This window comes from Phyllobates terribilis, unplaced genomic scaffold (genome assembly GCF_046119375.1).
Source record: "Phyllobates terribilis strain yellow unplaced genomic scaffold, ASM4611937v1 Scaffold_5__5_contigs__length_657084704, whole genome shotgun sequence".
Classification (NCBI taxonomy): domain Eukaryota; kingdom Metazoa; phylum Chordata; class Amphibia; order Anura; family Dendrobatidae; genus Phyllobates; species Phyllobates terribilis.
In genome coordinates, this window is record NW_027362765.1 from 577,917,508 (window position 1) to 577,924,418 (window position 6,911).

Below are 6,911 nucleotides of genomic sequence, written 5' to 3' on the forward strand. Positions count from 1 at the left end.
GCGTGCCAGGAGACTCTATGGAATGCTTTCTCAGCATCCAATGAGAGTATCTAATTACAAATTTTTAACTGCATCTAGCCCAGGAAATACTTTGTGCCTAGTAGCAGTGTCTGCTAGTCAGCGGATTATTCCGGCTGTTAAGCAAGCTACACCACCTGTAGTTTGGACACTTAATTTTTTCAAAGGAAATGCTTCGGGACCACGGAATACTCAGTGGAGAGCATGAGGAGGCACCCCAAGGCATAGGGGCTGGGACTGGCGGTAGGACGCCTTGCGGTGGACAGCCGAGCTCGATCCTTATAAAAGCTTTTTAACTGCAGCAGCTTTAGTGGACGCTACTGGAGCTGGAATTACGCGGCTGCTGGCATGAGACTTGCCCTTCAATAGATCCTTGTAAAAGGATTTAAAGTGTATTCATTCAAATTAGAGAGACAATTTAAATTAAAAAGCTTAGAGCTGCCTCCACCACAGGGGGGCTCGCTCGACCCACCAGCGGACAGGCACCAGTATTGGGAGAGGGGGGCTGGCCATCAGGGTCCACCGCGGCTCTGGCACAAACGGAGGTGGCACGGGCAGGAACGGACTGGCCGTGTCGCTTTCTCACTTTTTGGATTTTAGAAGGGCATGACATGCCTATATCTGTGTCTCCCCCTCCTTTTACTCCTCCACCTCTTTTCTTTTCGCATGACTATATGTACTTGTCACTTTTCCATGTGTTAGCTATGTCTTCTGAGCAGTTTGTCAGCTTTTGGACACCTTTGAAGGTGTTTTCTATGTGTTTCTATGTGTTTTTGTTTGCCTGCCATTGGTTTTAACGGTGTTCGAAGGTGTTCGACGAACAGTTCGGCGAACACACGGGTGTTCGACGAACCGAACCGAACTCGAACACTACGGGGGTGGCTCAACACAATTCATAAGTATAGGAAACTATGGGGATGGCTTAAACAAAAGGGTATCCATTGTGGGACACTAAGAGAAGGGGATTTATAAGAATTTTGCTGGTATTAGATGTAGAACATTCCTTATAGAAGAGATAGTGGCCTTAATTAATGACCTAATTGATTTTTTGAAAAATTCTGTGGAAGCAGGGTTGAAAAGCAATGTCTGATTTTCATTTGTTCATTTTCAAAGATTTTTAATTTATTATTACTTTTGTCAGATTCAAATTATTTCTGTGACCATTGTGGGTTTTTCTTTCATTAAACGAGGGGTACCAACAATTTTGACCTCGTGTGTTTGTGATACGTCTGACAGAGAACCACAGTTTTAAATAGCGGGCCTGTAGTTTACTAATACTATTCTTCACAGTGACCTCGTGTAAATAGCTTCACTGACACATTGCAATAAAATGTAAATGGAAGCCAGAAATGGCTGAATTTGGAATGCAGTTATATGTGTTACGTCTGACGGAGAACCATGGTTTTAAATAGCGGGCTAGTAGTTTACTAATGCTATTCTTCACAGCAACCTTGTGAGAATAAGTTCACCAACACACTGCAACAAAATGTAAATGGAAGCCAGAAATGGCTGAATTTGGAACCCAGTTATATGTGATACGTCTGACGGAGAACCACGGTTTTAAAAAGCGGGCCTGTAGTTTACTAATACTATGCTTCACAGTGACCTCGTGTGAATAGTTTCACCGAAACACTGTAACAAAAAATGAAGGCCAATATTTTCCACGTTCAGTTCAAATTTCTGGATTTTTATCGCTGTAATATGGAAAACATCTGGTTTTATTCTGCAGTGCTAACAAGCAAATGGAGCAGAAAAATGATGTACTCTGAATTACTATTTAAGCAAATAACCAGGATTAAGATAAAAAAAAATCATCCCTGGCCACATACCCTGCCTGCCTGCCTAAATCCTGCTATCACCACTGAATATATGCAGCTTGATTAGTCCTCAGAAAGACTGTTATTTCAGATGGATATATACAGTACAGACCAAAAGTTTGGACACACCTTCTCATTTAATGATTTTTCTGTATTTTCATGACTATGAAAATTGTACATTCACACTGAAGGCATCAAAACGATGAATTAACACATGTGGAATTATATACTTAACAAAAAAGTGTGAAACAACTGAAAATATGTCTTATATTCTAGGTTCTTCAAAGTAGCCACCTTTTGCTTTGATGACTGCTTTGCACACTCTTGGCATTCTCTTGATGAGCTTCAAGAGGTAATCACCGGAAATAGTTTTCACTTCACAGGTGAACCCTGTCAGGTTTAATAAATGGTATTTCTTGCCTTATAAATGGGGTTGACCATCAGTTGTGTTGTGCACAAGTCTTATGGATACACAGCTGATAGTCCTACTGAATAGACTGTTAGAATTTGTATTATGGCAAGAAAAAAGCAGCCAAATTTGAGATCTTTGGTTCCAACCACCGTGTCTTTGTGCGACGCAGAAAAGGTGAACGGATGGACTCTACGTGCCTGGCTCCCACCGTGAAGCATGGAGGGGGAGGTGTGATTATGTGGGGGTGCTTAGCTGATGACACTGTTGGGGATTTATTCAAAATTGAAGGCATACTGAACCAGCATGACTACCACAGCATCTTGCAGCGGCATGCTATTCCATCTGGTTTGCGTTTAGTTGGACCATCATTTATTTTTCAACAGGACAATGACCCCAAACACATCTCCAGGCAGTGTAAGGGCTATTTGACCAAGAGGGAGAGTGATGGGTGCTACGCCAGATGACCTGGCCTCCACAGTCACCAGACCTGAACCCAAAAGAGATGGTTTGGGGTGAGCTGGACCGCAGAGTGAAGGCAAAAGAGCCAAGTGCTAAGCATCTCTGGGAACTCCTTCAAGATTGTTGGAAGACCATTTCCGGTGACTACCTCTTGAAGCTCATCAAGAGAATGGCAAGAGTGTGCAAAGCAGTCATCAAAGCAAAAGGTGGCTACTCTGAAGAACCTAGAATATAAGACATATTTTCAGTTGTTACACACTTTTTTGTTAAGTACATAATTCCACATGTGTTAATTCATGGTTTTGATGCCTTCAGTGTGAATGTACAATTTTCATAGTCATGAAAACACAGAAAAATCATTAAATGAGAAGGTGTGTTCAAACTTTTGGTCTGTACTGTAGATATGCTGTGGAATACTTTTACTAATTATAAACAAGCAAATCTCTCCCTGACTCAGCAGCAGCTCTCCCTTCTCTGCCTGTTTCCAGGGTAGACTGTGACGAGCTTAGTGTCACCGGGTCTTAAATAGACCTGATGACGCTGTGTAGCCAGCCAATCACTGTAATGCCCACAATCAATATGGCTACGGCATTACAGTGCGTGGCAAGCAATCTCTGCATGTTCATTGGCTCTCTAAAGAGCGCTAAACATGCAGGGCGGGGACCCGAGCTCCCGCCTGAGCAACCCCTAAAAACTCACCGAGCGATCAGCTTGTCGAGCACTGTGATGCTCGGGCGAGTATCGAGTAGTGTCGAGCACATTCGCTCCTCACTAATTTCTACTATTTGCCCCCACACACTCTATGCATGAAGAAGCATTTTCTATCTGGACATAGACACATACTGGCTGTTGACTGGTTCATGCAGCTTTACATGACCATCCTTATTTACTATAAAGATAGCTGGACTATAAGCACTTTATACCTTTTGTGCCATCCCAACTTCCTTATATTAAGCTCTTGCGAGAAGGACCCTCATTCTTAGTCTATTTTCACACCGCAGAATTTTGGTCAGTAAATCATATCAGAATTTTTAAAAAAAAGAAAAAGGAACAAAAAAAAATATAATACAAGTGCTTCTCACTAAATTAGAATATCATCAAAAAATTTATTTATTTCAGTTCTTCAGTTCAATAAAAAAAATGAAACTCATACACTGCTCAAAAAAATAAAGGGAACACTCAAATAACACATCCTAGATCTGAATGAATGAAATATTCTCATTGAATACTTTGTTCTGTACAAAGTTGAATGTGCTGACAACAAAATCACACAAAAATCATCAATGGAAATCAAATTTATTAACCAATGGAGGCAGAGTAGGAAGACCTGCTGCTGCGTTAGAGAGAGATTGATTATTTAGAGTTAGTATAGGTATTCCAAAAGTTTTGGCACCCCTGCAATTCTGTCAGATAATACTAAGTTTCTTCCTGAAAATGATTGCAATCACAAATTCTTTGGTATTATTCTCTTCATTTAATTTGTCTTCAATGAAAAAAATACAAAAAGAATTGTCCTAAAGCCAAATTGGATATAATTCCACACCAAACCTAAAAAAGGGGGTGGACAAAAGTATTGGCACTGTTTGAAAATCATGTGATGCTTCTCTAATTCGTGTAATTAACAGCACCTGTAACTTACCTGTGGCACCTAACAGGTGTTGGCAATAACTAAATCACACTTGCAGCCAGTTAACATGGATTAAAGTTGACTCAACCTCTGTCCTGTGTCCTTCTGTGTACCACATTGAGCATGGAGAAAAGAAAGAAGACCAAAGAACTGTCTGAGGACTTAAGAAACCAAATTGTGAGGAAGCATGAGCAATCTCAAGGCTACAAGTCCATCTCCAAAGACCTGAATGTTCCTGTGTCTTCCGTGCGCAGTGTCATCAAGAAGTTTAAAGCCCATGGCACTGTGGCTAACCTCCCTAGATGTGGACGGAAAAGAAAAATTGACGAGAGATTTCAACGCAAGATTGTGCGGATGGTGGATAAAGAACCTCGACTAACATCCAAACAAGTTCAAGCTGCCCTGCAGTCCGATGGTACAACAGTGTCAGCCCATATTATCCGTCGGCATCTGAATGAAAAGGGACTGTATGGTAGGATACCCAGGAAGACCCCACTTCTTACCCCGAGACATAAAAAAGTCAGGCTGGAGTTTGCCAAAACTTACCTGAGAAAGCCTAAAGCGTTTTGGAAGAATGTTCTCTGGTCAGATGAGACAAAACTAGAGCTTTTTGGAAAAAAGCATCAACATAGAGTGTACAGGAAAAAAAAGAGGCATTCAAAGAAAAGAACAGGGTCCCTACAGTCAAACATGGTGGAGGTTCCCTGATGTTTTGGGGTTGCTTTGCTGCCTCTGGCACTGGACTGCTTGACCGTGTGCATGGCATTATGAAGTCTGAAGACTACCAACAAATTTTGCAGCATAATGTAGGGCCCAGTGTGAGAAAGCTGGGTCTCCCTCAGAGGTCATGGGTCTTCCAGCATGACAATGACTCAAAACACACTTCCAAAAGCACTATAAAATGGTTTGAGAGAAAGCACTGGAGACTTCTAAGGTGGCCAGCAATGAGTCAAGACCTGAATCCCATAGAACACCTGTGGAGAGATCTCAAAATGGCAGTTTGGAGAAGGCACCTTTCAAATATCAGGGACCTGGAGCAGTTTGCCAAAGAAGAATGGTCTACAATTCCAGCAGAGCATTGTAAGAAACTCATTGATAGTTACCGGAAGCGGTTGTTCGCAGTTATTTTTGCTAAAGGTTGTGCAACCAAGTATTAGGCTGAGGGTGCCAATACTTTTGTCTGGCCCTTTTTTGGAGTTTTGTGTGAAATGATCAATGATTTGATTTTTGCTTCATTCTCTTTTGTGTTTTTTCCTTGCAAGCTAATTAAATGAAGAGAATAATACCAAAGAATTTGTGATTGCAATCATTTTCAGGAAGAAACTGAGTATTATCTGACAGAATTGCAGGGGTGCCAATACTTTTGGCCAGCACTATATATATATATATATATATATATATATATATATATATACACTGTTCAAAAAAATAAAGGGAACACTTAAACAACAAAATGTAACTCCAAGTCAATAACACTTCTGTGAAATCTACCTGTCCAGTTATGAAGCAACACTGATTGTGAATCAATATCTCCTTGTGTTGTGCAAATGGAACAGATAACTGGTAGAAATGATGGGCAATTAGCAAGATACCCACCTATAAAGGAGTGGTTCTGCAGGTGATGACCACAGACCTGTTCTCATCCTTTTTGACTGCTGTTTTGGTCACTTTTTCATTTTGTCATTGCTCTCACCCCTAGAGGTACAGTAGCATGAGGCGGTGTCTACAGTACAACCCACAGAAGTTGCTCAGGTAGTGCAGTTCATCCAGGATGGCACATCAGTGCGAGCTGTGGCAAAAAGGATAGCTGTGTCTGTCAGCACAGTGTCCAGAGCATGGAGCAGATACCAGGAGATGTGGAGGGAGCCATAGCCTCCTACAGCCCCTTCCACGTCTCCTGGTGTACTGGGCTGTCTCCTGGTAGCGCTTCCAGCCTCTGGACACTACGCTGACACAGCAAACCTTCTTGCCACAGCTCGCATTTATGTGCCATCCTGGATGAGCTGCACAACCTGAGCAACTTCTGTGGGTTGTAGAGTCCGTCTCATGCTACCACGAGTGTGAAAGCACAACCAACATTCAAAAGTGACCAAAACATCAGCCAGAAAGCTTTGGTACTGAGATGTGGTCTGTGGTCCCCACCTGCAGAACCACTCCTTTATTGAGTGTGTCTTGATAATTGCCAATAATTTCCATCTATTGTCTATTCCATTTGCACAACAGCATGTGAAATTGATTGTCAATCAGTGTTGCTTCCTAAGTGGACAGTTTGATTTCACAGAAGCATATATATATATCTGAACTAAGAGTACTTCTGAGGACTAATCCAGGTGCATATTTTCAGTGGTGAAGGTGATAGCAGGAGTTAGGCAGGCAGTGTATGTGGCAGACTGTAGTGCATATATTGCAAGAGGGTCCACAGCACGTTCCTGCTGCTGCTGTTCTTACAGATATTTGTAGACATAGCCCCATATATCAGGGGCCAGGGACAATTTTTTTTTTATCTTAATCCTGATTATTTGCTTAAAAAGCAATACAGAGTACACATTTTTTTCTGCTCCATTTGCTTGTTAGCACT